A 23,701-nucleotide genomic window follows, 5' to 3' on the forward strand; every position below is an offset into this window, starting at 1 on the left:
ATCGGGTCTGGTTAGGGTGAATCGGAATTCCTTCCTTTGATAAATACAGTGCCTAGGTGCTCAGGTGGCGCAGCGATAAAACACGCCAGTACACCAGAGCTGACATTTCGAACTCGTCGGTGGGCGCCAGAGATGTTCACAAGTCACAAAATACGAGTCGAGTCACGAGTCTTTAGACTAGAGTCTGAGTCAAGTCACGAGTCAATATAATATACACAAAACATATATTGGAAATAAACGTAGAAATAAACAAATAATATGTAAATTCAGATAAAAAACAACAACAGATTAGTGACTGTATTTTGCCATTTTACTTAGTACCTTTACTTTCCTAGGTACCAGTAGTTAAAAGCTTAAACTGATACGTTTTGTTTTCAATGCAAATTACGGCACAGCGGCCAAAATCCAAAACACAGCAAAATATCCATAACCACTGCTTACCTTAGCTTATGTTGTTCCAGATGCTATTAAATTTATAAGCGTGTGTCCCATTAGGAATATAATCCGTTATTTTGTAAATGTGCTGATAATTAAAAACCTCCAAACTTTTCCTGGTTGTGAAGTAAAACACTAATTCGTTAGAAAGCCAATCAAGTGTTTCATTGACACATCATCTGTGTGACGAGGCAAACTAAATACATGCAGATAACAGCATTTCTTACTAAAACTTAAATTTAGAAGGTCTGATTGGTTCAGAAAGCGTTTTTTTCAATCATTAGCGCCAATTTTGTAAGAGCGTTCCATTCACATTATCTGTTACTGTAAAGTGCACTACGTATTCCACTATTTTAAGTAAGATTTATATTCAAAGTAGGGAGCGACACTTCATCACTACACCAGAAGCTGGCTGGAACATTTACCCATTGCGTGTTTTGCGGGTTAAGACGGCCGGAGCGTTATTAGAGAGCAGAAAATGACACGATGAGGCGAGTTCATATGCGAATCAGCTTTGTGTACGGAAAGCCACACCCTGATCAACGCGTTATCCCTTGTCTCTGTGCAGGCAGTATCAACCAGCCAGCAGAGGTCGTAATTTCCGCAGTTATGAGGTATCCACATCCGGCTCCTACCTTGTATGAACAACAGCCAATCGTCGTTTATGTAGGCGCACACCAGAGATGGGGACTCGAGTCTGCGACTCGAGTCCGAGACGCATGTAAGTTGCACACACAGCGACTTCAGACTCAACTGGGACTCGTTTCAAATGACTCAGACTCTACTCATGACTTGCAAAAAATGACTTGTGGACAACAAAAGTCAGCAACATTAGTTACGTGTGACAATTTATATATATATGTATATATATATATATACATATTTATATATATATTTATATATATTTATATATGTATATATACAGTGTATCACAAAAATGAGTACACCCCTCACATTTCTGCAGATATTTAAGTATATCTTTTCATGGGACAACACTGACAAAATGACACTTTGACACAATGAAAAGTAGTCTGTGTGCAGCTTATATAACAGTGTAAATTTATTCTTCCCTCAAAATAACTCAATATACAGCCATTAATGTCTAAACCACCGGCAACAAAAGTGAGTACACCCCTTAGTGAAAGTTCCTGAAGTGTCAATATTTTGTGTGGCCATCATTATTTCCCAGAACTGCCTTAACTCTCCTGGGCATGGAGTTTACCAGAGCTTCACAGGTTGCCACTGGAATGCTTTTCCACTCCTCCATGACGACATCACGGAGCTGGCGGATATTCGAGACTTTGTGCTCCTCCACCTTCCGCTTGAGGATGCCCCAAAGATGTTCTATTGGGTTTAGGTCTAGAGACATGCTTGGCCAGTCCATCACCTTTACCCTCAGCCTCTTCAATAAAGCAGTGGTCGTCTTAGAGGTGTGTTTGGGGTCATTATCATGCTGGAACACTGCCCTGCGACCCAGTTTCCGGAGGGAGGGGATCATGCTCTGCTTCAGTATTTCACAGTACATATTGGAGTTCATGTGTCCCTCAATGAAATGTAACTCCCCAACACCTGCTGCACTCATGCAGCCCCAGACCATGGCATTCCCACCACCATGCTTGACTGTAGGCATGACACACTTATCTTTGTACTCCTCACCTGATTGCCGCCACACATGCTTGAGACCATCTGAACCAAACAAATTAATCTTGGTCTCATCAGACCATAGGACATGGTTCCAGTAATCCATGTCCTTTGTTGACATGTCTTCAGCAAACTGTTTGCGGGCTTTCTTGTGTAGAGACTTCAGAAGAGGCTTCCTTCTGGGGTGACAGCCATGCAGACCAATTTGATGTAGTGTGCGGCGTATGGTCTGAGCACTGACAGGCTGACCCCCCACCTTTTCAATCTCTGCAGCAATGCTGACAGCACTCCTGCGCCTATCTTTTAAAGACAGCAGTTGGATGTGACGCTGAGCACGTGCACTCAGCTTCTTTGGACGACCAACGCGAGGTCTGTTCTGAGTGGACCCTGCTCTTTTAAAACGCTGGATGATCTTGGCCACTGTGCTGCAGCTCAGTTTCAGGGTGTTGGCAATCTTCTTGTAGCCTTGGCCATCTTCATGTAGCGCAACAATTCGTCTTTTAAGATCCTCAGAGAGTTCTTTGCCATGAGGTGCCATGTTGTAACTTTCAGTGACCAGTATGAGAGAGTGTGAGAGCTGTACTACTAAATTGAACACACCTGCTCCCTATGCACACCTGAGACCTAGTAACACTAACAAATCACATGACATTTTGGAGGGAAAATGACAAGCAGTGCTCAATTTGGACATTTAGGGGTGTAGTCTCTTAGGGGTGTACTCACTTTTGTTGCCGGTGGTTTAGACATTAATGGCTGTATATTGAGTTATTTTGAGGGAAGAATAAATTTACACTGTTATATAGGCTGCACACAGACTACTTTTCATTGTGTCAAAGTGTCATTTTGTCAGTGTTGTCCCATGAAAAGATATACTTAAATATCTGCAGAAATGTGAGGGGTGTACTCACTTTTGTGATACACTGTATATGTATATATATATATATATATATATATATATATATATATATATATATATATATACATATATATATAAATTGTCACACGTAACTAATGTTGCTGACTTTTGTTGTCCACAAGTCATTTTTTGCAAGTCATGAGTAGAGTCTGAGTCATTTGAAACGAGTCCCAGTTGAGTCTGAAGTCGCTGTGTGTGCAACTTACATGCGTCTCGGACTCGAGTCGCAGACTCGAGTCCCCATCTCTGGTGTGCGCCTACATAAACGACGATTGGCTGTTGTTCATACAAGGTAGGAGCCGGATGTGGATACCTCATAACTGCGGAAATTACGACCTCTGCTGGCTGGTTGATACTGCCTGCACAGAGACAAGGGATAACGCGTTGATCAGGGTGTGGCTTTCCGTACACAAAGCTGATTCGCATATGAACTCGCCTCATGCAGGTGAAAAGATGCAGCCGGCTGCTGCACGTGTGTCGGAGGGGGCTTGTGTCAGTCTCGGCTCTCCTCAACCAGGGTGGTGATCAACATCAGTAGAGAGGAAGCGTAATGCAATTGGGTAGTAGGGGGGTCACAAGACTGGACACATGTTGGAAGGTGCGTGTGGTGATCTGGCTCTCCTTGATCAGATTGGGGAGATATGTGAATAAAGGGAGAACAATCCAGAAAAATCCAGAGCCTTGATGTCTGTTTTTGAGTTCGGATGGGTGGTTTAAGACGAGCCAGACTTGTGGCTTGAAGTCTAGGCTACACTGAATGGGCTTTGGCTCTCTGCTCTTTTAGGCAGGTCAGGGCTAGTACCCTTTTGGCTTTGTAAGCAACCAAAATTGATTTAAATCATATGGGGGCAACTACAGGAAGCCAGAGCGCAGCAGTTGGTTGATGTTTCAGCACTTGGGTTGATTAAAATTCAGGTGGGCATCTAATAGTGGACATGGAAAGACCTGCCAGGAGGGAGTTGCATTAGTCCAACCTGGAAATCATGAGAGACTGGACAAGAAGTGGCTTCCATAGAGAAGAAAGGTTAAATTGTTCTATTGTTATAGAGGAAGAACCAGCATGATCTTGTTCTTACACTTTATCCTCTCTATTTGTTTTTTCCCTTCGTTCCACTTCCTTCACCCCTCTTTAATTTTTCATCCCCCCCCCCCCCCCCCCCCCCATATCCTTGGCTTTTTTTCTCTTTCCTGGTGGAAATAAATTATTTAATGATTTCTCAGCAGGAGCTAGTTCTGTGTTTATCCGGCGTTCGGCTTTGAGATGCCGATGCACCGCAGCTCTCTTACGCCTGCATCCCACTCCTCTGAAAACATGATGTCTTTACTTTCATCGTTTCTACCATCCTGATACCACAACAACCAACACAAACTGATCCCTCAGGAATACTTTACATCCAGTAGGACCTGAGAAACCAGACAGCTCGTACATAATAAAGTGTAAAACCTGACGTGAGATCAAATAATATATATTCCTCATAGGAATAAAACATTAAGGGATTCAGAAGCATAAAATTTTAGTCACTTTAGTCAGTTTGCAGTAACTGCAGCTCTTTAGCACTTCCGCATCCATCTGAAACTCTTTCTGAAAGGGATTCCCACTGCAACGTGCCAATTTCAGTACATCTTTCAGATCTTACAAGTGTTGGTGTAAACCGTTTACATTGGGCTGTTCACAAAACCTCCGGGCACCTCTGCCACTGGACTCCCACACACAGCCGGCAGAATGAGACCAGGCTTTGTTAGAAGCCAGAATTGGTTTGCAACATGAATTCATTAGCGCTATTATTTTAGCACCTCTCGAAGGAAATGAATCATGTGATTTGGAGTCAAGTCTCATTTTTTAGCTCTGGCATAGAGCCTAAGATGGTGTGTTTGTCTTAAGCAACTGATATTATGAGGAACATAATGATTTCAACAGATTAAAGTACTTCAGACTGGTCAAAAAATAATTAGATATAAAAAAGAACTGATATATAGATATGATAGATATACTTTATTTGTCATATGTACATATACAGATGTACAGTACAATGACATTTTTTCTTCACATATCCCAGCTTTGTTTGGAAGCTGGGGTCAGAGCGCAGGGTCAGCCATCGTACGGTGCCCCTGGAGCACACAGGGTTAAGGACCTTGCTCCAGGACCCAACAGTGGCTGCATAGCAGAGCCTGGATTTGAACCGCCAATCTTCCGGTTGATAGCCCAAAGCTCTACCCACTAGGCTACCACTGTCCCTAGGAGCTGTTGTTAGCTATTGTTATGTAGCGTTTGTATTTAGTAATAAAAATTTTTTTTATCTCATGTTCCATACTAAAAAGTGTGGCTGGTTAGTGATGCTACAGTTCCACACACGGCGGCACGGTGGCTAAGTGGGTAGCACTGTCGCCTCACAGCAAGAGGGTCCTGGGTTCGATCCCCAGGTGGGGCGGTCCCGGTCTCTTCTGTGTGGAGTTTGCATGTTCTCCCTGTGTCAGTGTGGGTTTCCTCCGGGTGCTCCGATTTTCTCCCACAGTCCAAAGACATGCAAGTGAGGTGAATTGGAGACACTAATCTAAACACTAATCATTGAACTGATGAATCTTGTGTAATGAGTAACTACCGTTTCTGTCATGAACGTAACCAAAGTGTAAAACATGACGTTAAAATCCTAATAAACAAACAAACAAACAAACACACACACACATACACACACCAATTCATCTATAGAACAATTCAGTGTCTCCAAGTAACCTGACTGCATGTTTTTGGACTGTGGGAGGAAACCGGAGCTCCCGGAGGAAACCCACGCAGACACGGGGAGAGCATGCAAACTCCACACAGAAAGGACCCAGACCGCCCCGCCTGGGAATCAAACTCAGGACCTTCTTGCTGTGAGGCAACAGTGCTACCCACCGAGCCATCGTGCCGCCTGTTTTCAGTGCTGTTTCCCCAAATTGAAACCTCATCCAGAGAAGGCGGTTTGCCAGTAAGACAAAATATAAAATTTTACCATAGATAAATAGAATGAATGTAGATAATATACACTTCAATGATTAAATCTCTAAATGTACATTGGATTCAGAAGGTATTTAGACACCTCTACTTTTTTTCCACTTTATTGCGGTACATATGCCTATCACAATTACAAAATCGCTTATTTTTTTATCACAAACATTTTATCTATGATATATGTAGCACATACAGTCATGTGAAAAAATTAGGACACCCCATTAAATAGGCAGCTCTTTATTAAGAAATGTTCACATATCAATGTCCAATCTTGTTTTTGTTTATTTCTGGAAAAGAAAGTGATTTAATTGCAATTAAACAACAAAAATTAACATTGTTTTACTCATGAAACAAAAGATATGAACAAAAATGCATATTATAAAAGTTAGGACACCCTACCCTCTAATAACTAGTGTTGCCCCCTTTGGCTGAAATAACTTCAGTGAGACGCTTCTTGTAGCCATCTACCAATCTCTGACATCGATCTGAAGAAAGTTTGCCCCACTCCTCAACACAGAATTCTTTCAGCTGTGAGATGTTTGAGGGGTTTCTTGCATGTACAGCCCGTTTTAAGTCACTCCACAGCATCTCAATGGGATTAAGATCCGGACTTTGACTTGGCCATTCCAGGACTCTCCACTTCTTAGTTTTCAGCCAGTCCTTGGTGGATTTACTGTTATGTTTTGGGTCATTGTCATGTTGCAGGGTCCAGTTCCGCTTCAGCTTTAATTTTTTTACAGATGGTTTCACATGTTCCTCAAGCACCCTCTGATACACAGTAGAATTCATGGTGGATTATATGATGGTGAGCTGGCCAGGTCCTGCTGCAGCAAAGCATCCCCAAACCATGATACTTCCACCTCCATGCTTCACAGTTGGTATGAGGTTCTTTTCTTGGAATGCTGTTTTTGGTTTACGCCAAACATGTCTTCTGTTATGGTGTCCAAATAATTCAATTTTAGACTCATCTGTCCAAAGAACATTATTCCAGAAGTCATGGTCTTTGTCTGCGTTCTCTCTGGCAAACTTCAGTCTGGCCTTAATGTTTTTCTTAGAGAGCAAAGGTTTCCTCCTTGCACACCTCCCATGAAAATTAAACTTGTGTAGTCTCTTTCTTATAGTTGAGTCATGCACTTTCACATCGACAGTAGCAAGAGCCTGCTGTAGGTCCTGTGATGAAATTTTAGGATTTTTCATGACTTCTTTTAACATCTTACGGTCTGCTCTGGGGGTGAACTTGCTTGGACGGCCAGACCTGGGCGTGGTCGCAGTTGTTTTGAATGTCCTCCACTTGTAAACAATTTTCCGGATGGTTTAATGGCTGATGTCAAATTCTTTTGAGATCTTTTGAAATCCCTTACCAGACTCATAAGCAGCCACAATCTTCTTTCTGAGGGCCTCAGACAGCTCTTTGGATCTCACCATGGTGCTCACTCTCACTTCAACAGTCAGGGACACACCAAACTAATTTTCTGAGGTTTAAATAGGGCAAGCCTCATTCAAAATGCTGGGTAACAATGTTCTGATCATGTGCACCTGATGTGATACACCTGTGTGTGATCTTAACTATTTTAAGTGGGACAATATGTAGGGGTGTCCTAATTTATTCCTCACCAGAAATTGCATTCTTTTTCAATAACATTTTACAGAAAGTTGTAAAAAGGCCTTTCTTAATTTTTCATTGTTTAGTCATATTACTTGGATCCCTCAGTATTGTTAAAATTGATATTAAATATCCTCAAGTTCAAATATGTTAAAAAATATACAGGCTTTCATAGGGTGTCCTAATTTTTTAATTATTAAATTATTAATTTTTTTTACAGTCACATGACTGTATATCATAAGTCTCAATCCTACGCTCTGCAAACACAAGATTTGTAATTAATAATTTGAATCCTTAAATCTATGTGCATCAAATGTTTACGTTCTTGTTGGTTAAGGTCTTCAAAGTCTATTATATATTTATATTATATTAACTATGGATTATATGTTTTGTTTTTTTTGTTTTTTAATACACAATTCTATATGAGGGCGGCACGGTGGCTCGGTGGGTAGCACTGTCATCTCACAGAAGGGAGGTTCCGGGTTCGATCCCCAGGCGGGGCGGTCCGGGTCCATTCTGTGTGGAGTTTGCATGTTGGTTTCCTCCCACAGTCCAAAAACATGCAGTCAGGTTAATTGGAGACACTGAATTGCTCTATAGGTGAATGGGTGTGTGTATGTGTGTATATGTGTCTGCCCTGCGATGGACTGGCGCCCCTGGCACCCCATCCAGGGTGTTACTGTGTACCTTGTGCCCACTGAAAAGCTGGGATAGGCTCCAGCATCATAACCCCCCCCCCACACACACACAGATATACTGTACAGTTAGCAGCATAGGGTTTTATAGCAGCAGAGATAAACAAAGAGTAAGGTGCAAAAATATAGTATTGTGCAAACTGCAATATTTGCAAGAAAAAAATCCAATGTTTTTGCTGACTAACTGGTTTTCTCAACGCAGTTAAAAAAGGTTGGGCATGACGAGAAATGTTCTTTGTGAAATGATTGACAATTCAATCATAAATTTGGCACAAAGTAGTGAGCCATGACCCATCTTTGCTTTCACTGATTGAGCCTTTGGTGGATCCTCCTTTTATACCCAATTATGATACCTTTACCTAATGCCAATTCACCTGCTTATTGTGGGATGTTTCAAAATAATATAAATTAAATATTTAAATATTTTAAAAAATGTAATACTTTCCACTCAGCTGTTTTGCTCCTGTCCCAACTTTTCTAAGTGTGTTGCAGGCATTAAATTACAAAAAATTCTTTATATTTACAAAATACAGTCGAGATGGTCAGCTAGAACATGAAATGTCATTTCTTTAGATACTAAAATGTGTTTATGTAAATAATACTTAATGGCACCACTTGAAAAACAATAAGCAAAAAGCAGAATACCCCCTGGACAGGATGACAATCCATCACAGTAATGCAATTATTAGATGACAGTGGATGAGGTCGGATTGAGGAAGCGTGTATAGTAGAAGTCAGGACGACGTATTAGAAGATAGTGAGAGTCAGCATTAATGCCTGCGTTCAGAGCACAGATGATGGAAAGAGGCCAGAGAGACTCTGACCTGTGAAACAACCTGCTGTGCTTTGCAAACTGCACCGTAGACTCATGACAAATAGCTACACATCTCCTTTCTCTCTCCCTTGATGTTTCGTTTGCTATTTTGCTGCTATAACAGCATGAATTTCATAATAATACCTTTTATTCCTTAACGTGTGTGTGAATGCTTTCTGCAGTAATGCGATCTCTCCTCGACTCTGTGTGTCCCAGAGAAAATGGATCATGAGACTACTGTCCTACACTCAGGTCTCTTTCAGGAAGGTCATTCTCTGCTCTGAATCCCAATTACAGACTCGTCGGAGATCTGCTCCCTCGCCTCTTGTTTTTCTCCGCTCCTTTCTTCTCACTTTCTCCATCCTCTCGATCACTGCTCCCCTCCCCCTTCCTTCTCTCTCTCTCTCTCTCTCTCTCGCCTCCTTCCCTGGTTTCTTCCTCTGCCTCGCACCCTCCTCCTCTCCCGTACCCGTTCGCCCCTCCTCTCGGACTCTGCTGCAGATGCAGTCGCCATAGCAACCGGCCTATCCGCGCTATATCGGCTGAAATTTAGCCCATTAGGAAGCCGCCCAGGCGGAGAATGCTAATGGCTCATCTCCCGTGTTTGCACGTGTGAGAGACGGACCAGAGATGAGGATTCAGTCTTTTTCAGAAAGAGAATTTCCTGCTAATTTATGGAAATGCAGGTTCAAATCGGGTGACTGTGCTGCTGTTTTTCCGAGCAGATTAAGGTCAGAGTCACTGCTGCATTTCACAGCCAACCAAACTCAAAGCAGTGTTCACTGCATCAAGCTTTTCTTATTATACAAGCTATAGCAACACCTTAAAGATGCTTATTTTTATCCCAGTATCTATTCACTGCGTTGTGTAGTGTGTGGGTGATTACCACAGTCATTTTAATGTTTTCTTTGTGGAAAAGAATAAATGTAAGGGCATACAGAGACTGCATATAGTTAAAATCCTAAATCCTAAGCCAAGACTTCCATGATCTACACTGATCAGCCATAACATTAAAACCACCTCCTTGTTTCTACACTGACTGTCCATTTTATCAGCTCCACTTACCGTATAGAAGCACTTTGTAGTTCTAAAATTACTGACTGTAGCCCATCTGTTTCTTTTTAACCTGCTTTTACCCTGTTCTTCAATGGTCATGACCCCCACAGAACCACCACAGAGCAGGTATTATTTGGGTGGTGGATCATTCTCAGCACTGCAGTGACACTGACATGGTGGTGGTGTCAGCACAGACTACATGGTGGTGGTGTCAGCACAGACTACCTTCATGGTTGAATGTAAACCTAGAACATCCAGCGACAGTGCAGACTTCATGTTCTGTCTCAAAAACAAAAATACTCGTCCGTGTTTTCACACACCACCTCCATGTCCACAGAATTGGTTGGTAGTTTTCCAAACTCCGTTACCTGTGTAGTGTTTTGTGTCTTGGACATTTTGACTAACCGATTGCTAACTGAATTGCCATAGGATTGCTAGTGTAACGGGCAATTTGTTGTGCTGTAGTGTGCTGACCATTTTTAATGTATGTGATGTAATTTTTGTCCATTTGGAGATTCCATAATCATTGGAAAAGTGTGGCTCTCTACGCACATGATCATCTCTCTGTAGACTGTGCTGCGCCTCAAAAGAACAAGCCAGTAAAGTTTTATGCTTCCGGTAGTTTGTTTATGTACAGTTTATTTCTTTCTATATAAACTCAGCAAACTCTAAAGTCGCTTGGTTACACTAGGATGCCTTGTAGTGCAAATTAAGCAGTAAATGTAAAGCACTTGAATGCTACACCATTGAAAAATTTTACATTTCTAAACACAAACCTTACATTTTTAATTTTACAGCCAATTGCATATTACACAAAAGCTCAGTTCACGGTCCTTGACACGATTTTCATGGCCATGAATTAGGTAGTGCCTTAACCATTATATATAAGGTCTGTGGGCATTTATTTTTGTCTGGCATGCAGTATTATATCTTAATCCATTCTTTATTTTTTTTCTTGGATGCATTTTCCTCCCAATCTAGTTATAGTCAATCACCTGATCACATTTCGCATCCTCTACTACTGCAGACCTCCATTCTGACCGAGAAAAGCTGTAACTAACACACGCCAGAACACGTGTGCAGTAGCCAGGGTTCATGTGAAGATCCGTAACACGCATGGAGAGTCACACACCAACCTTCATTATATAATATTTTGTTACATCAAAGCAAAACGAACAGTGGTAGCCTAGTGGGTAGAGCTTTGGGCTATCAATTGAAAGGTTGAGAGTTTGAATTCCAGCTCTGCCATGCTGCTACTTTTGGGCCCTTGAGAAAGGCCCTTAACTCTCTCAGCTCCAGGGGTGCCATACAATGCTATTTCAACCAAGCTGGGATATGCAAAGAAAGAATTTTTGCTGTACTGTACACCTGTGTATGTATATATGACAGGTATATATGATATGTATATATGATAAATTCTGTTCTATCTTGTTCATATTTCGAGTCCCAGCGATGTGTGCTCTCTCTCTGCCACACCCTGACTCACACTGCTGTATTCATTTGCTTTTCTCTTTCTTTGTAAAAGCATGGAGTTTTCCCTTGACCTGACCGCCTGTGGTAGTTTGTCATGTTCCACTCCTGCTATGAGAGAGCCTGAGGGGTGCACAAATGGGGGGGGGGGGGGGTCGGTCTGGTGACTTTGGTAGATGGATTAGTGCAGTGTGTTCAGTTTAATGTGTGTGTTCATGGGTCTATATGTGTGTGAATCTGACCTACTTTTAGTATCCCTGCATTGCTGCACTTCTGTCTTCCTCTCCTGTACTGCCCACTCGTTTGAGATTTGTACCACTGCTAGCTTGCTGCATTATCAGTGCTCGTAAACATGACTTTAAATTCAGTGTACAAAAGTTTTCTGTCTATAATCGGCATGCTTGGTATGCCCTGGTGTCTTAACCTTTATATTGCTACTGCATTATGCAACAGTCCAGTCAAGTGGGCCATAACTCAGGTTTTGTACCTTTTACTTCTGTGCACTACATATGGACCAGGTCAGCACGGTGGCTAAGTGGGTAGCACTGTCGCCTCACAGCAAGAAGGTCCTGGATTCGATCCCCAGGTGGGGCGGTCCAAGTCCTTTCAGTGTGGAGTTTCCATGTTCTCCCCGTGTCCGTGTGGGTTTTCTCCGGGTGCTCCGGTTTCTTCCCACAGTCCAAAGACATGCAAGTGAGGTAAATTGGAGATACTAAATTGTCCAAGACTGTGTTTGATATAACCTTGTGAACTGATGAATCTTGTGTAACCATTCCTGTCATGAATGTAACCGAAGTGTAAAACATGACGTTAAAATCCTAATAAACAAACAAACAAACATGTGGACCAACACACTGGTTTCCATTTGTTTCCAACTTTCATTACAGGTCATAACTGTTTCACTTGCTCTAAACTGAACATGTATATAATCCAGATTACAGTATAGATAGATAAAGTACAGTTTTATTCATAGCCATGAATTGGGGGGACCAAATCCACCTGAGGGTGAGGGGATTGGGGTGTCCTGCCATTCTAACATATTCTAAAGAATTCTAACAAATGCAAATATAGTGAGTAGAATTTGTTTATTTATGATTTTAGATCACTGTATTGGTGGGACATAATAATAGCATATCTCAATATTTGGTGTGGGGTGTGTTCATGTCAGCTTAAGTATGTGTCTGAAGCTGTTTTCATATTTGAATCTCAGCTGAGCTATCCGCCAGTCAAGCATATACATACGTAATTGGCCTTGGCTGGCGGTTGAGGGGGGGAATGGCCAAACAGTCTAGGCATTTCCCGAAAGCCACTTTTCTTTTTGTTTTTTTGTTTTTTTGCCTGTTCCTATATATCGGAGTCGCCACAGCAGATCATTCTGGTCCACATACCTAATTTGGCACAGTTTTAACACCAGATGCTCTTCATGACACAGCCCTCTTTTTTTATCCGGGCTTGGGACTGGCACTGCAAGCACACTGACGAGTACACTAACCAATGACTAGGCTGTTTGACCGTTCCCCCCAACTCACATTCATAGCCAAATATCAGCCAGCTGGGCTGAGATAACATGAGCTTCACTGTTGGGCAGTAGTAGCTAAACAGTTAGGGTACTTAACTAGGATTCAGAAGGTTGTTGTTTCAAGTCCCACCACCTCCATATTACCAATGTTAAGTCCCTGAGCAAGAACCTTAACTCTCAATTGCTTGCATTCTCTTTAGTCACGATTTTAAGTCACTTTGGCTAAAAGCATCTCCTAAATGCTGTAATGTGGTATAATTGTACTTTTTGTGTAGATGAAAGGGGTACAAACATAACGTCAACTATAAGTACTTGATGATTTATTAAAATACACCAGATTCCTTTTGGCTAGCAAATCTTATTAGACCTAGTCTAACCAAGTGCTTTATTAGGTACACATACACCGGCAAGGAATAACATTATGACCACTGACAGGTGAATAACACTGATTATCTCTTCATCACGGCACCTGTTAGTGGGTGGGACATATTAGGCAGCAGGTGAACATTTTATCCTCAAAGCTGATGTGTTAGAAGCAGGAAAAATGGACAAGCGTAAGGATTTGAGCGAGTTTGACAAGTGCCAAATTCTGATCGCTAGACGACTGGGTCAGAGCATCTCCAAAACTGCAGCTCTTGTGGGGTGTTCCCGGTCTGCAGTGATCAGTATCTATCAAAACAGTGGTAAACCAGTGACAGGGTCAAGAGCAGCCAAGGCTGGCTCGTGTGGTCCGATTCAACAGACGAGCTACTGTAGCTCAAATTTCTGAAGAAGTTAATGCTGGTTCTGATAGAAAGGTGTCACAATACACAGTGCATTACAGTTTGTTGCGTATTTGAACTGCATCAATCAAAAGAAACCCCCATAGGACCCTTACTGACCAGATGTTATTTAAGTGATGGACCATTGTCATCCTACATATGACTTTTCTACATACAAAGACTGCATAGAGTACAACACATCTGCTTCTACACTCTGCTTCTACATTTTATAGCCACTATTATATTATTTAGACTAGTTATTTAGACCAGGGTTTTTTTAAACAAGCAACCCACATTTTGTCCATGATTTTTATCTTGACCCAGGCAACACAAACAATGCATCAAAAGGAAACACAAACTAAATATACTGGTCTAGTATAATCTGGTCCCACTGTGGTTTACAAGATGTAACATAAAGCCTCCACAAGGGGGCGTTTGTGTACAAGTTCATTTCATGTTTGTGTTTGTTATAATTCACGTATTTAATTATTATTATTATTCTCTGCGACCCATTTTTTTGGCGTGCTACCCACCCAAGGGTCGCAACCCAGGGTTTGAAAAACTCTGATTTACACTATTTATTCTTACTTCATTTCTTTCACACTTCACATACTTGAGTGACATCCCATTCTTAATCCATAGGGTTTAATATGATGTCGGCCCACCCTCTGCAGCTATAACAGCTTCAACTCTTCTGGGAAGGCTTTTCACAAGGTTTAGGAGTGTGTTTATGGGAATTTTTGACCATTCTTCCAGAAGCGCATTTGTGAGGTCAGGCACTGATGTTGAACGAGAAGGCCTGGCTCACAGTCTCCGCTCTAATTCATCCCAAAGGTGTTCTATCGGGTTGAGGTCAGGACTCTGTGCAGGCCAGTCAGGTTCTTCCACACCAAACTTGCTCATTCATGTCTTTATGGACCTCATGTTGGAACAGAAAGGGGCCAAACCCAAACTGTTCCCACAAAGTTGGGAACATGAAATTGTCCAAAATCTCTTGGTATACTGAAGCATTAAGAGTTCCTACAAAAAATGTTTGTAGAAGCAGTCTGCATGCCTAGGTGCTTGGTTTTATACACCTGTGGCCATGGATGTGATTAGAACACCTGAATTTAATGATTTGGATGGGTGAGTGAATACTTTTGGCAATATAGTATATCTTTGTTGAGATCTAAATGATACATGGATGGCAAATATTATGCAGTTTAGGAAACAGACTCTAAATGGCTCAGACTTGTTTCCGTGAGTGACTTTGCTTTTCAGTTCTCGGAATACTGCACCTTATCAGCAGGTCTGGCTTCAAACCCTTTTTTGTACTTCACACAGAGATAAGTGAATTAACACCTCAACTCCGCCGTCTGTTTCTGCCTTCCAACCCATCTGTCCATCCATACATCTGCTTCCTGCTCAGTTTCACCACTCACTGATCAATGCTAAAGCACTTCAGAGTCAGTGTAGCGTATATTAACATGCAGACGGGAAGCTGAAGAGATAATGCAGGTCCTGCTCTCTGTTTGTTGTGCTCTGTGATTACAGATTAACTTTATCGATCTTTTAAAGCTTTTTCATCCTAACAAGTCAGACCTTTATTCTCCAGTTTATTACAAAATATAAACCCAATAAATCTAAACAGGTCCGTTTTATTCAGTAATGCATCATCTGTGTGAAGCAAGACCTGTTTAAGTAAGATTTTAATGCTAGTAAAATTATTAAATTATTAATTATAAAAAAATTATTAATTATGTTCATTCATCCTTTAACTCATTACTTGATTGATTGATTCATTCATTCGTTCATTAACTTATTACTTGATTGATCAATTGATTCATTAATTCATTAACTTATTACTTGATTGATCGATTGATTCATTCATTCATTAACTCATTACTTGATTGATTGATTCATTCTTTAACTCATTACTTGATAGATTGATTAATTCATTCATTCATTAACTTATTACTTGATTGATTGATTCATTCATTAACTTATTACTTGATTGATCGATTGATTAATTTATTCATTTATTAACTCATTACTTGATTGATTGATTCATTCTTTAACTCATTACTTGATAGATTGATTAATTCATTCATTCATTAACTTATTACTTGATTGATTGATTCATTCATTAACTTATTACTTGATTGATCGATTGATTAATTTATTCATTTATTAACTCATTACTTGGTTCATTGGTTGATTCATTCATTCATTCAGGGGTCAGTGATAGCTCAGTGGTTAAGGTACTGGACTAGTAAACAGAAGGTTGCCGGTTCAAGCCCCACCACCACCAAGTTGCCACTGTTGGGTCCCTGAGCAAGGCCCTTAACCCTCAACTGCTCATCGTGTTCCGCTCATTGTGTAAGTCGCTTTGGATAAAAGCGTCTGCTGAAAATGAAAATGTAAATTTAATCATTTATTTATTGTCTGTTTTACTACTACTTTATACAGGTCAGGGTCACAGTGGGTCTGATGCATTAGGTGAAAGGTAGGAAAGACTTCAGACAGGTCACCAGTTCATCACATGACATGGATACAGGGAAGACATGCAAAGTCCACACATTAAGGACCATGGCCACCTGGCTGGGGAATTAAATTCAGGCCCTTTTTGCAGTGATGCCACAGTGCTGCCAACTATTAAAACATTTGAGGAAAATTACTAGGGTTGAATAATATTTTCGAAAACTTTCTTACAATTGTAGTACCAATAGCTAACTGACAAATACCCATACTTCCTTATATTTTTAATAAGTAAAAAAAATGTAATTTAGCGCTGAAGGCTTAATTTACTTCATATTCTCCATTGTTCATATTTAATAAAACAAACCTAAGAAAATGTTTATGTAGGTTAGCTTTTTATCCCAAGCTCCAGTTAGACATGCTTGACATAAACTGGAACATCTGTATAGGCTGCATCTCAGATACAAATGCACTGAAAAGTACCTCAGATTAGTGCACTACACATGTTGTCTGTAGTATTTAGACACTCAGTGTAGTATAGTATGTACTGTTTACGATGCATATAAGTAAAAAGGAGTGGATTTTCACTAGTGAAGTCTTAACTCCACTAGTCTATTAGGCTGATGTACAGTTTACAATGCATATAAGTAAAAAGGAGTGGGATATCACTAGTGAAGTCTTAACTTTACTAGTCTTAACATCATGATGTTTAAAACACACCAAAGAAAATTAATGTTACACACAGGTCCACTTGTGCAGTAATTAACATCTTCGTACTTACACAAAACTGCTTCTCTGTGTGTAATAGTTTCATAGTTCATGATTTAAGTAATATTTTTATATTTATTTTTTATCCTATATATAAAACAATGTATATAATTGCTCCTGTTGTTTATACTTAGTCTGACTCTAGTCTGTCTAGTCTGGTCTGTCTGTCTCTGTCTGTCTATCTATCTATCTGTCTGTCTATCTATATATCTAATCCATCTATCTATCTATCTAGAGTGTCTGTCTGTCTGTCTATCTATCTATCTATCTATCTATTGATCTATCTATCTATCTATCTATCTAGTTTGTCTGTCTGTCTGTCTATCTATCTATCTATCTATCTATCTATCTATTGATCTAATATCTATCTAATGTCTATCTATCTACCACCTATCTAGTTGTCTGTCTGTCTATCTACCTGCCTACCTATGTGTGTGTCTGTCTGTCTGTCTTTCTTGTCTGTCTGTCTATCTACCTACCTATCTACCTACCTACCTATCTACCTACCTACCTACCTACCTACCTACCTATGTACTTGTCTGTCTGTCTTTCTGTCTGTCTGTCTATCTATCTACCTACCTATCTATCTACCTGCCTACCTATGTACTTGTCTGTCTGTCTGTCTGTCTGTCCGTCCATCCATCCATCCATCTATCTATCTATCTATCTATCTATCTAATATCAACATATGAAAAAGCTGCTATGTTTGATTAAGAACAGCAGCTTTTTCTGTTCATGAGTGTATACACACACTTGGCACATGCACACTGAGGGTGGGTAAAAGCGAGTCTCAAATCAGCATTCGGAATTCTTTCTTTCAGATAAAAACCATGAGCTGTTAGAAATAAATGTAAGTGACCTTTTAACTGACAGCGGTAATTGAATAATTTGATTTATTTGTTGGTTATCAATTAATCATTAACATCCCATAATATCATGATTCATAGTTACAGAGCCAGAACCAGAATGTCATGCTTACTTTTATTACTATGATAATACCCGAAAACCCAGACAGACTGTAGCCATGCCGTATTTGAGAGGGAACAGGAGGAGGTAGTGATACAGAGCTGTACTGCAGCCATGTGAGTCAGTATGATTTCCAGAAACCTTATTGATTTCTGCACTGGGAGATGGAGGTGCCAGGAGATTCTGGTCTTTCCTATGGCGATAAATGAATGAAGATTGCTGTGTAGCAGCTCCTACGCTCCCAGCAAGCAGCAGACTTTGTTCTCTCTGAGGTGGAGGGGCAAATTGGCCTGAAGCATGTCTACTATATTTGGAAAGCAGGAGGGAAGTGTCTGTTCTGTGTGCATTCGTCTTTTTCATGTCAGTAATTCCAGTCTTTATCAGATAGGGGGTCGATAACCCACAGCCACATGTACAAGGTGTAGTGAGAAAAGACTAGAGTTTTATGTTTCTCGATGCTCAGAAGAATGTGCTGGGTTGTTTGTAAAAAGCCAATGCAGGGGTCAAAATAACAACAACAAGTATCCTTCAGTGGCACCCTCATCAGAACCCCTTTTTCCCCCCTTTTTTCATTGTCTTTTATCTGTTTCCCTTTTGGTCTCACTGAATTATTAAAAAAACACAATGTGTTGGAGTGTTGGAAATAATTGATTTTTCATTGGGTCATATGGTTCTCCATGGTCCTGTACCCCAAAGGAAATGACTCACAGGGCAGTGAACGTTCTGCTTCACCTTTTGATCTGAAGAAAATCTTTATGCTAGTTAAAGTCATGTTGCTATTGACCGGTCCAAAAATTCAATAATCTTATAATAATAATAATAATAATAATAATAATACATTTAATTTGTATTCTTGTCATGTGGCTAGTAGTTTTTCTAGTGATTAGCAATAATGTGTCAGTTTTTTTCCCTTTTTTTGATCTGATGTCACTAAATCTTGTTAATAAATGTAAATTGCCATAAATGAAGCTTATTCTAAAGAGCGTTTTGTACTAAACTGTATGTTACTTATGCCACCTTTTATACACTAATCAGCCATAAAATTAAAACCACCTCCTTGTTTCTACACTCACTGTCCATTTTATCATCTCCATTTACCATGTAGAAGCACTTTGTAGTTCTACAATTACTGACTGTAGTCCATCTGTTTCTCTACATACCTTTTTAACCTGCTTTCACCCTGTTCTTTAATGGTCAGGTTTCCCACAGGACCCCCACAGAGCAGGTATTATTTAGGTGGTGGATCATTCTCAGCACTGCAGTGACACTGACATGTTGGTGGTGTGTCAGTGTGTGTTGTGGATCAGACACAGTAGCGCTGATGGAGTTTTTAAATACCGTGTCCACTCACTGTCCACTCTATTAGACACTCCTATCTAGTTGGTCCACCTTGTAGATGTAAAGTTAGAGACGATCGCTCATCTATTGCTACTGTTTGAGTTGGTCATCTTCTAGACCTTCATCAGTGGTCACAGGACGCTGCCCACGGGACACTGTTGGCTGGATATATTTTTGGTTGGTGGACTATTCTCAGTCCAGCAGTTACAGTGAGGTGTTTAAAAACTCCACCACAGTGGATCTGGTCCACATATCTTATTTAGCACAATTTTACACCAGAAACCATTCCTGACACAATCCTCCTAATTTTATCCAGGCTTGGGACTGGCACCTACCAGTGGCTAGGCTGTCTGGGCCATCTCCCGTCCTCTCAAAAGACATTAGCCAATCATGTCAGTGCAAATGCCTGACTGACTGATAACACCAGTCAGATTACAACCAGAGATCTCAGTAGTAGTGGGCTAGTGTGCTTTACCACCGCTCCAAGAGAGCAACCACAGCTACTTATTCCTTGTTAGTAATCATGATTAGCTTCAGCTGCCGACGTCTGTGTGCCTATAAATATAAGGCTAGCGTACAGCTTAGAGTACTTGGTTACATCTATAGCATGTGGACTATAAATACATTCATGAGCTTTTGATGCTCAAACAGATCAAACTAAAGACACCTAAAGTTTCAGCAGATGGAAGTGTCTATTCTGTATCCATCTTTTTTGCATGTCTAGTTTCTTCAGTAATTCTAGTCTTTCTCAGATAGGAGGGCAATAACCCACAGCCGCATTTACAGATACAAGGTACAGAAGATTTAGAAAAGACTAGAGTTTTATATTTCTCTGTGTTTAGAGGAATGTGCTGGTTTGTTTGTAAAGAGCCAATGCAATGAAAAGTATCCTTTAGTGCACGTGTCAGGCTCGTGGGCCAAATCCGGCCTGCCACGTCATTTTATGTGACCCGCGAGAGCTTAAAAGACGTATGATTGTGTTAAAATACACTGTAAAATCGTACATAAACTGCATCTCCCACAATGCATGCCGATGTTTTTACATCAGCGTTTAACTGTGGCGGTTTTCCAACAAGTGATGTTGAGAAATATTTACAAATAATCCCAGAATGTACAATAAGAGAAAATTGAAGCAGAAAAACCAGTTCGTCTCTTGTGTTATGAGGCCGTGTCTGTGGAAAAGGAGTAAGGCAAGGCAAGGTGATAACGATATTTACTAGCGATATATAAGAACACTTTTTCAAAAAGTTTATTTTAAAAACACTGTTTTGCAGACAGTCAGGAAATCTAAGGTACAAATGTTACTAAATGTACATTAAATTAAGCATCACTTCCAGTACAGTAACCTTCAAATGATTCAAATATTTCCTGCTAAACAAAGCCTTGTAACATCAATGCCAAAACTAAATACAATGTGTACAATTGAGTGCAAATGAAAATGCATCCTTTAAGTGTGGAGTCAATTTTTATACAAGTAAACAATTTGTTTTTACAACAGCAGCAATTTCTTTGTCTAATCAACAAATCTTCAATAACAGTCAACAGAAAAATATTTTACCCTCAAATTGTTTAACTGTTAGCGTTAGCATAGCGGCTAACTTAGCACAGCATTTGTCATACAGTTGAGGCAATGCTATTTGCGAGAAATATTTCCCTTCAGGGATGTTGTACCTTTGGTCCAGCTTCTTAACAAGCCGCTTAAATCCTCCCTTTCCACCGTTTGGATAGGCACCATGTCCTTAGCTAACCAAAATGTGACTGCTTCAGTAATTTTTTTGTCATACGGAGTACCACTTGCGAATGCCCCCGCTATGTTCGCCTGAGTGATGTTAGGTTTGGCGTGTTCGTTCACTGACACAGTTTTTGGCCTCACATCATTCTTGCAGTGACTGACACTCCTCGTACTCACGTGGGTGCTTTTGCTTTAGGTGGTGAAATAAATTTGTCGTCACAGTATTTTTGCACGTTGTGCAAATTACAGTCGTTTGTTTGGAGTCTGACCTTCTGTATCCGAAAAACTTCCACACTAGTGATGTAGCTCCCCTTTTAGTGACTAGTTCGTCCTCAGTTCTAACTCCGGTGCTACTCTCTACATTGGTTGCCATTATTTCACTGTTACTCGCTTCAGCGCGTTTGCTAACAATATCGCGATATGGCAAAAATCATATCGAATTTACAACTATACCGGTATTATCATAAACAATATTATATCGCCCACCCCTACTATACATTATAAATATACAGCATAAATTTGGCATTTTGACACCAAACACAGAATTTAGCCTCCAAGAAAAAACAACAAATTGTCCAAGACTGAAAAGGCAGAGCGCAATCACTGCAGGATACGTTACAATCGGCCCTTTGAGGGCCACCATTATGCAGATGTGGCCTTGTGTGAAAATGAGTTCGACACCCCTGCCTTGGTGGCATAGAAACATTCATGACATCTCATTTTGTAGCTTGAATTTGAGGAGGATGTAAATGATGTAAATGTGAATTCCCACTTCTCAGTTCAGTTTCTGATAGCTTCCTGGGTCTTATTTCTCCTAAGGCTGCATTTAAAATCTGTAACAGTCTTAACCATGGTTTCTGCATCTTGATTTTACCCTTGAAGACTTGAAGCTGGTAGTTACTTAAAGTATGAGGACAAATGAAAGCACTACTAAGCTTTGCATAGCATAGTGTCGACCCTCAGTGACACACTTTCAAATCTGTAATTTATTTCTGTCTGCACAAGCATTGTGAGCTGCATTGAAGTTGCAATTTACTTCAGACAGAAAATTAGTAAGGGTGTAAGGAAAGGTTGAAGTAAGAGATTATCATCACCTGATAGCATCCCGTCGGCTCTGAGCTGAGGCGTTAACACCATGAATAGTTTACTGTGTTGCTAGAGCGACGGCTGCGGCAGCCTTGTTTAGGTGAGGCAGATGTGGGCGGAATGACAGCTTTATTGTCGAGAGGTTCTTTCATCAGGGGGATTTCTTATGTAAGCGTCCTGTAAAGGTCATCCCCCAATTTAGTAGATCGCTGAGACATCAGAGCTGTGCTTTAATACAGAAGATTAAATTAGATTTTCACTTCAGCTCCTTTCAGTAGGCTGCCGGGTCATTTTGGAAATGCTAGGATTTATTTCTTTGCAAGGAATTAAGAATAATAATCATTTCACAAAGGAGAGAAGCATTATATTCTAATTGCTGGTTATTTTTTTAGGTTTGTCACTGTTATTTTATGACCTTATTTGCATCTGTAATGCAATCACCTCCTTGTTTCTACACACACTGTCCATTTATCAGCTCCACTTACCATATAGAAGCACTTTGTAGTTGTACAATTACTGACTGTAGTTCATCTGTTTCTCTGCATGCTTTGTTTGCCCCTTTTCATGCTGTTCTTCAAGGGTCAGGACCCCCACAGAGTAGGTATTATTTGGGTGGTGGATCATTCTCAGCACTGCAGTGACACTGACATGGTGGTGGTGTGTTAGTGTGTGTTGTGCTGGTATGAGTGGATCAACCTACAGCGCCCCGTGGGCAGCGTCTTGTGACCACTGATTAAGGTCTAGAAGATGACCAACTCAAACAGCAGCAATAGATGAGCGATCGTCTCTGACTTTACATCTACAAGGTGGACCAACTAGGTAGGAGTGTCTAATAGAGTGGACAGTGAGTGGACACGGTATTTAAAAACTCCAGCAGCACTGCTGTGTCTGATCCACTCATACCAGCACAACACACACTAACACGCCACTACCATGTCATTGTCAGTGCAGTGCTGAGAATGATCCATAACCTAAATAATACCTGCTCTGTGGTGGTCATGTGGGGGTCCTGACCATTGAAGAACCCCCACAGGTTAATAAAAGCACTACAGTCAGTAATTGTAGAACTACAAAGTTCTTCTATATGGTAAGTGGAGCTGATAAAATGGACAGTGAGTGTAGAAACAAGAAGGTGGTTTTAATGTTATGGCTGATCAGTTTATATCAATAGTTTATATAATTAATAATAATATAATAAATAGATTACAAATAGGATCAGGCACATTTAGCACTTTTCAAAGAAAGTACTTTGGTTCTTGAACCGGTTCTGTCCGAGTTTCTTCTAACCTTGGTGTTTTTTTTATGTGGTTTTACTTTTAAACTTGTGTTATGCAGCTTGGGGTGCTAAGGATCAGCTTCTCAGGAGAGTCTAAAAAGCTTAACGTAAAAAAAAGCTTAACGTGGCTGAATGTATCAGTCGCTGTTTTAGTACAACAAGCCACATTAAGTTTCATT

At 40.5% G+C, this 23,701-nt stretch overlaps 1 protein-coding gene across 1 annotated transcript in view; it reads left to right on the forward strand.

The window, feature by feature from the left end:
* myo1d (myosin 1D) overlaps positions 1-23,701 on the forward strand; it is a 128,852-nt gene that overhangs the window by 104,022 nt on the left and 1,129 nt on the right. The window lies entirely within an intron of this gene.

The sequence above is a fragment of the Trichomycterus rosablanca genome, chromosome 10 (genome assembly GCF_030014385.1).
Source record: "Trichomycterus rosablanca isolate fTriRos1 chromosome 10, fTriRos1.hap1, whole genome shotgun sequence".
NCBI lineage: Eukaryota > Metazoa > Chordata > Actinopteri > Siluriformes > Trichomycteridae > Trichomycterus > Trichomycterus rosablanca.